The following is a 10281-nucleotide window of genomic DNA, read 5'->3' as shown; positions in this document are numbered from 1 at the left end:
AATCTTAAATATTTCGGTCATATCATGAGGCATGATAAATATCGTATACTCCAACTGAAAACGCAAGGTAAAATAGAGAGCAAACGCGGACCCGGAAGAAAAGACACTCATGACTTAAAAACTTACGCCAATGATTTGGACAAAAATCGATCGAGTTATTCAGAAACGCCTCAAATGAAATTAAAATTGCCATGATGATAGCCAACGTCCTCAACGGACAAGGCACATGAAGAAGAATAAAAATATTTTTAATACACCTAACCAAGGTAAAGTAATAACCAGCCAATGTATGTATACAATATGCATGCGTACAATGCATGCATACAACTTTCTCTATTTTTTTTTGTGGAGTATTAAGCATTTATTTTTTTAGCTTAAAGAAGACATGGAAAATTATATGGAATATACACTCAGTAAAGCTGTGGTAGATTTATTTTTTACAAGATGCCAATAAATCATACACCATTGTTACATCTACACTACAGTCGGTAGTTTATACGAATCGGCTTTCTGAAAACCTTCTTCCATTTTATTTGTTTATTTTTGTAAAACCCAAAATATGTCCTTACAAACAGTCTATCCACTTTAAACTAAACAAATTCACTATAAAACTCCACTTTAACCCTGATAAAACAAGAAGAGAACAAAATAAAATGACCTGAAACGTCAAACAGGTAAACAGTAACACTATGAGAATGGCGCGCGCTTGGGGTATGCAACTAGAGACGTCAGGCCAATAGAGAAGCGTTTTTGAAATTTAAAATAATGCTAGATTTCTAATAAAGATTTTTTATAGAAAGGCTTTTTCAATTTTGTTGAAATTTTGGACAATTATTCCTAGGGTGTTTCTTAATCGTTTTACATGTTTGAAATGACTTTTTAATTTTTTGTGAACATCCCTATTGACACATTCGGAATAGGAAACATACAACACAAAAATTCCTACCTCACACTATTAACTGCTCAAATCAACTTATCTTTCATTAAAAAAGAAATATTGGAAATAGTGGGAGTGCATAAAATTTTGTGGAATTTATTTCTACAAAATATTTATATTTTGTGCAATAAATAATTTTCTCATTTGTTATCAATCATTATAATGGTATAAATAAATAATTATTGATTGGCGTAAGGTTTTTGTTATTTGCGTCTGTTTACTATTAATAATATTGGCTATGAGCAGGTATGTTTGGTTATGTAGTAATTTCCAGTCACGTCTAAAAACCTAACTTCCCAAAAAATACATTACCGACATCACTTGACAGTTGTGTCTCAGATTAGCGAATCGACTTTATCTATTATCTTGTTTGAGTTAGTGAAAAATTATAGTTAAAAAAGGAAGAAAACTTGACAAAAAAGCTATTTATTTTAAGTAATCTAGATACTATGATATAGTTACGTTGATCAATTATAATTCCAAAGAGATAACCAAAATTCTCTTAAAAAAAAGATCTCTGGTAATATAACTTATACATAAAACGCATGAAAATAAAAAGATGTAGAGGTTAACAGTACAATGGTAAATTTGCAATAAAATCGGCAAAAAATAGTTATGACAAAAAGCTTTTTCGTGAGAAGATGGCTTAATGGAATAATCAACCCTAGTTCTTAATGTATATTCAGGATTTTTGCGATTGAGCGTGGTTTAAAGACAAAACCTAGAAATAGGTATGGGTTAATTATATATTAAGATAAAAAAAAGACAGTTACGATTAGTGATGTAAAATTTCCGGGAAGATTAGAACGCCGGAAAGTTTCCGGAAACTTTCCGGGAATATTGGAAACTTTCGGAAACTTATGGAAATATTGCATTTTTATTAAAATTATTATAATAAATTATACAAATCAGTAGTTAGCTTTACTTATTGTTGTGGTATTACGACTACAGAAAAAATCTGTTAAAAATTAAATGTCCAAAAATACTTTTAAAATTTATTTAACTTAATTAAAAAAAGTACTCTGAATATTTGTTATTAGTCATTATAATTAAAACTAAAAAAGTTATTTTATTTAAAAAGAATATTAAAACATAAATGATAACATACAAACCAAAATTGATGATATAGGAACTTACTTCAGCTAATCTGTATTCCTATACAGTATTAAAGCAGGAACTTTTTTTTAACTAATAATAACAAAGAAAACTACAAAATTCTTAGGAATTATAATTAAAAATAAGTAAGAGTCTATTCTTGTGTCAGAGAAATTTTCTTCACACAAGCTGGACTCTGTATTATGATGAAGAGAATAAAATAAAGAGACTATCTCTGTCTCACTTAATCTTTCATTTTCTGATATGGATTTAGAGTCTTGCCCTGGTTCCAACAGATGTGTTATAGAAATATTCTCATCACATACCATTTTTCCAAATTTATGATCTTTTAGGAGTTTTTCATTATGAGCTATTATATATAAACTTCCCTGCTCTATCTATAGTCAGTCTATTTCTCCTTTTATTATGTGTGAAAGAGTATGTGCTATAACTATTCACATTCCTCGTCACCAGCTTATATAATCTACTGCAAAGGTCTGCTATTCACAGAACTTTGTTAGTTCTGTAAAAATGTTTTCTTTTTTGTCAATAAATTTAAGATGATTGGTTAATATTTTGTCTATACATAGGTACACTGCGTAGCTAATATTTGCTCATCAAGTAAGTTTGCAGCATAGTGCACAGACTTCACTGCCATTTTTTTTTGCTTTTTCTAATTTAAATAAGCATTCCTTTTCCTCAGACTTACTGATTGGAAGTAATAAAAAATATTCTCGGTAAAAATATTTTCTATATCCTTAAATGCCTCGACAACCTGGGATATTTTAAACATATTGCCTTCCAATAAAGTGCCTAATCCATTTCACAATTGGTGTTAGCACAACTGCTGCTTTTTTCAACTTTATCCAAAATATTTCATCACACATAAAATTCCGTGAAAATTTTAAATTTTCTCCCTCTATGACCATAAGCATCGGTAAAGCACTTTTAGACGCAATAATATTATTTATACAATTAAGGATTGAACTCCATCAATTTTTTGACAGGCAGTTTTAATGATATAACTTTATTGCAATTTTAAAATTTCTCTTTTGAAATATTCCCATGCATTATACCTACTATACTGCAATCACAATAAAGATGCAATAGAAATAAACAAATCAAGACACATTTAATGTTCCAGGAAGACTCCCAAATCATGATTTACAATGTATATACATTGTAAATCCCAAATCATGATTTGCAAAGTTTATACATTGTAAATCATGATTCGGGAGTAGGGATACTCCACTTAACATTCAACGTGTCTTGCTTTGTTTATTTCTAGTGCATCTTTATTGTGATTTTAGTATAGCTTTAGGCATTTTTAGTATAAAAATAACGAAGGTAATTTTTAAAACAGTGTTCCTTTTGTACTTGGCAGTTGTATAGGTTCGCCGGCCGTGTCAATTAAATAGAGCTACTTCCATGTAAATTCAAATTACGTGACTGACTCTTGTGTCCAAAAGGCTCTTGATAATTTTCTGAAAAGTTCTCAGAAATATTCTCGAGAATTTTCCATTGAAAGTTTCCGGGAATATTCGCGGTCAGGAGAATATGAGAATATTTCCATTTTATGTAGGCGAATATTCTCGGAAACTTTCCAATGTTCGCGAATATTCGCTTGGAAATATTCTCGACTCACATCACTAGTTACGATATCTTGGCCACGTTATGAGGGGGATAAATACGTGTTGCTACAAACCATAATCCAGGGAAAATGAATTATTGGAAGAAGACGCATCTCCTGGCTCAACAATCTGAGAAAGTGGTATAATTGAAGTTCCATCGACTTGTTCAGAGCTGCAATCTCAAAAGTGAAAATAGCTGATAGCTGTGATGATTACCAACCTCCTTAGAGGAGACGGTACCTAAAGAAGAAAATGAAACAAACCAAAATTTTACTTGCCACATGTTGAGCGGAAACACCAGGACATAGTGGGATGGAAGATATCATTGAAATGAAATATGCTAAAATTAACTAAATGTAAAATCCGGGTGATATATGATACAAGATTGTCAGTATATGTGTACGTTTATTCATGGAATTTTATTCTTTTCGAATGTGGCACATTTCCAGGAAAGCTCTCTTATAGAAATTATTTTCAGTCCTTAAGGAATTGATGGTATCAAAATCAATTTGATGATTCAGAGAAATGGAATGCGTACTGAGGGCGCCAGAGTTCGTATTACATCTAATATCACTTAAATGGTCAGTTGTACGCCCTTTTAGGGATTCTTTTGTTTGATCAATAAATTTCAAATTGCAGTTTTTACAAGGAATATTATATAGAATAGAGAATATATAGAAACATATATATGTTACCGTTAAAACCCGATTTCAGTTAAAACCCGAATTTACTAAGAAAAACTAGTTTTAACTATGCGCTTTAGACAATTCTAGTTTTAACTAGTCAAAACTAAATTTAACTGCTACATTCAGTTAAAACTAGAAATTCCGAACGGATTTTATTTAGAGTAGTTTATATTAGTTCAAAGTAGCTTTTTTGGAATTACTGGCGAATACCGGTTAAAATTGTTGCAAGATACAAGTAGGTATGTATTACGGCTTGTTCGGGTAAGGCGGCCGGTCGGTAGCAAAGTAGTGTGTGAAACTGTTGATTGTTTTTCATCGATTTTATTGGTTATTATACCACTGTGTGTTATTCACCATTAGTGATAATATCGAAGATCAGATTGAGAGCAGAGATATAAGAAGGCGAAAAGAACGTGTTTTGGAAATGATTTTAAAAATGGAAGAGACAGAGAAGAAAGAAAGTCACTACAATGTTGTGATCAAAAGCATATAGGTATAATAAATTAATGGTCGAAGTACTGTCTGCCAAGAAAACACCATTACAAAATCGAAGACTAAAATGATTTAGAATTGTTGAAGTTGGCGAAATAAAAAAGATAGTTTCTAAAATTGGTCCCATCAAATATTATGTACCTGTCGAAAATATTTTTGGCATAATTGAAGCTGTTGCTATTTTTCATGGAAATCGGGATAGGTTGAAGACTGAAACCGCCAGAAAATAGGCAAATATAACTTTTTATTCATATGATCAATACTCTTATACCAATGTGTGAAACCTGCCAACGGAAGAAGAGTAAAAATATAAAAACGAAGAGAGGTCTTGTGTCCAAACCTATATTGCATTCAGAAATAAATAGTCGCTGTCAGGTAAATTTGATCGATATGCAATCACAAGAGAATCGCACATAAACTACTCTAAATTAAATCCGTTCGCGATTTCTAGTTTTAACTGAATTTAGCAGTCAAATCTAGTTTTGACTAGTTAAAACTAGAATTGTCTAAAGCACTTAGTTAAAACTAATTTTTCCTAGTAAATTGGGGTTATAACTGAAATCGGGTTTTAACGGTAACATATATACATACAAAGATAAATATTTAGCATTTAAATAAAACTCTTTAAGGTTTGGCTAAGTTTTTGAGTGTATTTAACTCATTATTAAAAACACACTGAAAATAATGACACTACATTATAAACTAAAGTTGTTATTAATATATGTAGCCCAGGAACCGAAGCTTTTCACCTCGCAATTTTTACAGAATGGATCGATTTGCTTGAAAATTTGAGAATAAATAGTGGATAGTCCAAGGATCAAAATCTATATTATGCCGAAAGGCGCTTTTACCATGGGGGTGGTTGCCACCCCATCTTGGGGATGGAAATTTTTTATTATATTTTGACCGCAAAAGTCTATAAAAACATTCATTTTAAGCAAAAAATGTTTTATACATTTTTTTGATAAAATTAATAGTTTTCGATTTATTCGCTATCGAAAGTGTTAGTTTTATATCGAATAAATCAATGTTTTTCGATATTATACTCATTTACGATTCACTTAATTTCTGCCGTAGAAAAATTTTTTTCAAACCAAGTTCTTGGGAATTAAATAACCTACAATTTAATATTTAACATTTTTTCGTACCTCTGATGCTAATCTTTCTATTTTGAAGAAAATGACATATTTTACCAAACTACAAAAATTCATTACTCGTTTTTAACTCCAGTTTTTTAAAAACTAATCATTTTAAGTCAGTCAAACTTCTGGAATCTATTATTAATATATAAATAAAGAAGAATAAATAAGGCCAATGACTAAACCCACCGCCAACTTACATTATTATGTTTCCAATTGGATTTCAAAAAAAGTTTTTTTTCAAAAAAAGATATTGATTTTTTAACCGTAACTTTTTAATTTTTATCGTAGAAAGTTTGCTAAAAAAGAAATTTGTAGGTTTTTCCAGACTCTATAAGGCTATTGATATTAAATCCTTTTAAAATCCTCAGTTGCAAAAACAGGTGACTTTGAAAGGATTGGTAAAGGTGGTTTTTGCATGTTATTACAAGTTTTAATTGGCAATAGCTCACTCAATTTGTGCCGTAGAAAAAATGTTTGCAAACCACGTTCTTGGGAATTAAATAAGCCAAAATTTTAGATTTAAACATTTTTTCATATCTCTGATGCTAATCTTTCTATTCTGAAAAACAACTCATTCTTTACCAAAATACAAAAATTCGTTATTCGATTTTAACTCCATTTTTCTAAAAACTAATCATTTTAAGCCGGTTAAATATCTAAAACCTATTAATAATACATAAATAACGAAGACCAAACAAGATCAATGACTAATTTTAATCAGGGAGGTGAGTAGGGGGAAAATTCCGATCACTTTTTCGCTGAAAAAAATAGGAACTGACATTCTTTTTATTATAAGTCACTTAATTTTTAAGCTAGAGAATATTTTTTTATTTCTGGAGATAGACCTTTTTAAATACTTTAAATTAGCTTCAACAAGTTATCCTCGAAAAATGCATAGTTTTCCCGTCTTTTGACTTTGAAGCTACAATATTTAGCATTTGACGAAGAAGAGCTTACATATAATAAAGTATAGCTCGATTATTATTGGCCTTAAATAACTTAAAAAAACCGTTTTGTTTATTTTCTCATTTTTGTTAAGTAAAGTTGTTTTGATAAAACGAAAACTTTTTGAGTTATTAGCAGAAAACTGATTAAGAACATTGATTTTTTCGATGTAAAATTAACACTTTCGATAACGAATAAATCGAAAACGATTAATTTTATCAAAAAAATTTATAGAACGTTTTTTGCTTAGAATGAACGTTTTACCAACTTTTGTGGTTAAAATATAATAAAAAATTCCCACCCTCGACATGGGGTGGCAACCACCCCCATGGTAAAAGCGCCTTTCGGCCCCATATAGATTCTGATCCTTGGACTATCCACTGCTTATTCCTAAATTTTCAAGCAAATCGATCCATTCTGAAAAAATTGCGAGGTTTTGTCCTATTTTAAGCTTCATTACTTGGACTAATGTACAGGCTTACCCTTGTGATTGCTGCTATTCTAAAAATTTTGTTTTATACATTGCGCGTCTGAGAAAACGGGCACCCCAAAAAATGGGTAATTTTTTATGTCTCGTATCTGCCAAACATGTTGTCCGATTTAAGTAATTTTTTAATACGTTATAGCCTTACTCTTTAACAATATCACTGTAATAATATTATTGCTAAACAGGTAAATTTTCATTGTATACCGGGAGTACCAATCAAACTGTGTTTTTTTCTTAAAGTTCGCAAAACCCTGTGGAATATTCTAGCATTTATAAAATGCTGAAATTAAAACCTAACTATAGTCTCAGGTTTTCTTAACATTATGTTTATGTTAAGTCGTGTAAATTGAAACTTTAGATTATAAAATTAGTCGTGTAAATTAATAATACCCCGTATCCCTACTAGTCTGTGGTTAGTCACCCTGAACGACCTGGGCGCGAAAAGTTTTTTATCTACTCTATGTCATATTATGTATAAGTTTTTAGTTTGTGAAAACTATCATTATAGATAGCAATGCGTGAAGGATTTAAAGTGTGCGTGAAGGATTTAAAGTGTGCGTGAAGGATTTAAAGTGTGCGTGAAGTAACAATATATTTTAAACGGGATTTACTTTTTTGCACTGTTTTTAACTTTGGCGTTGTCATGGTGACAATCCTTAACTTTCGCGTTGTCATGGTGATGAAAATATGAGCAATGAATCACATCAAAAGTTTTGACAGTTTTGTGGTTTGAAAGTAGTTAGAATTTTTAAATGTCAAAGTTCTAAAAATTGTAGAATAGAAATGAATTCCAGTGACGAAGAGTTACAGTTTTTTTTATTTGTTTATCGTAGATAAAATATTGTATGAAACTGTGCGTGAAGTACTTTTTGCGAACTTACGCGATGTATAGCACTCGCTCCGTTGTCGCTCGTGCTCTAAAAATCGCGTGCGTTCGCAAAAAGCATACTTCACGAACTGTTTCATAAATAACTATTTTCTCTTCCCTACCCTGGATTTTTTTTGTAATGGATTCGTAATGGTCTTGGTGTATGGTTAGGTGTCGATTTTAAGAAGTGTTGCTGGCTAAAAGGCCATAAAAGAAGAAAAAAAAACATTTTGTTTTTTGATTCATTCGCTTGTGTTAGATAATACAAAAGTTAGGTGCTTTAACAACTAGCCATGTTCTTAATCAGTACATGTTGTACATCTAAATAAGTGCGACAAACTTTAAGGGGTAATTCTGCAACAGAAAATAATGACAGTTTGCTTTGTAATCGTATGACCGCAAATGTTTCGTTTCCGAGATACGGGATGTTGAATTTTTTCTTACAAACTGACGATTTACTTATTGCTTTAAAACTTGCTTTTGCTATTGCTTTAGGTTTTAAGACATAGTTATTACATTTTTTGACATACAATTAAGAATTTTGTATTCACCATTGGCGTGCATACGGGTAATATGATCGGGCATATTACCCGTAAGCACGGCAATGGTGAATATAAAATTCTTAATTGTATGTCAAAAAATGTGCAATAACTACGTCTTAAAATCCACCAAATTTCATTTGCATATTTCAACCGGTTTTAAGGAAATAAATAAATCGTCAGTTTGTAAGAAAAAATTCAACAGCCCGTATCTCGGAAACAAAGCAGTTGCGGACATATGTGTGTAAAGCAAACGGTCATTATTTTTTCTTGCCAAATTAACCCTTAAAGTTTGTTGCTCTTATTTAGAAACACTCTGTACTGATGAAGAACATGACTAGTTGTTAAGGTACCTAACTTTTGTATAACATAAGCGAATGAATCAAAAAACAAAATGTTAAGAAAACCTGAGGCTATAGTTAGGTTTTAATTTCAGCATTTTATAAATGCTAGAATATTCCACAGGGTGTTGCGAACTTTGAGAAAAAACACAGTTTGATTCGTACTCTCGGTATACAATGAAAATTTACCTGTTTAGCAACAATATTATTACAGCGATATTGTTAAAGAATAAGGCTATAAGCTATAACTATAACCATATTTTCTTGGAATGCAAAATTAACGAGAGATATATATATCAATTATATTACAATTTACGACAAACACAAGTTCATTTTCCAATTAGTATAGAATATCTACTAAGTTGTCATAAAATGGAAATATTTAAATTACTCATAAACTACTTGAAAGAAACAAATATAATCATTTAAGTGAAATACGTATAAATATAACAAAACTAATAAATTGAGGTAAAAATAAAATAAAAATCTGTGGCTAACGGACTCGCATCCAAGCCATTTTTTCACATACACACACACATATAACTATAACATTAAAAAATTACTTAAATCAGACAATAGCTTTAGAAGATACGAGACATCAAAAATGACCTATTTTTGGGGTGCCCGTGTTTTCTGACGCGCAGTGTATAACAAAATATATGCAGGGCGATCCATTAAGAATGTCAAATCTCCGAATTGTAGATTCTAGACCTCAAAATAGTAAGATTTAAGCCAAAACACTTGAATAAAATGTGGCTCATTACTGAGTTACAGGGTATTTTATTTAAAAATTTAAAAACTATTTCTACCCAGTACTTTCAAACTATTTGACATCCTTGTCATAATTGGCATAAAGTCTAGGTACTGTATACCCTACTAAATTATGTTAAATAAACGTTTTTGGCTACTACCAGAGGCGTACGACAGGGGAAGTGAATGATTCCTCCCGCCCCATTCTATGCCACTGGCGGAATGGCTATTTTAGTGCAATTTTTTTATTCTCCAATACTTTCTATGTAAATATTATACTCGTCTTTCGTAACGATAAACTCATTAGTTTTTCTGTCCTTGTGGGGTCGGTGCTCACCGGAGGGACCGCAGACGTTCGGAAACAATTA

The sequence above is a fragment of the Diabrotica virgifera genome, chromosome 7 (assembly GCF_917563875.1).
Source record: "Diabrotica virgifera virgifera chromosome 7, PGI_DIABVI_V3a".
Classification (NCBI taxonomy): Eukaryota; Metazoa; Arthropoda; class Insecta; order Coleoptera; family Chrysomelidae; genus Diabrotica; species Diabrotica virgifera.
The sequence above is the reverse complement of the archived record's forward strand: the minus strand, read 5'-3'. Positions refer to the sequence as shown.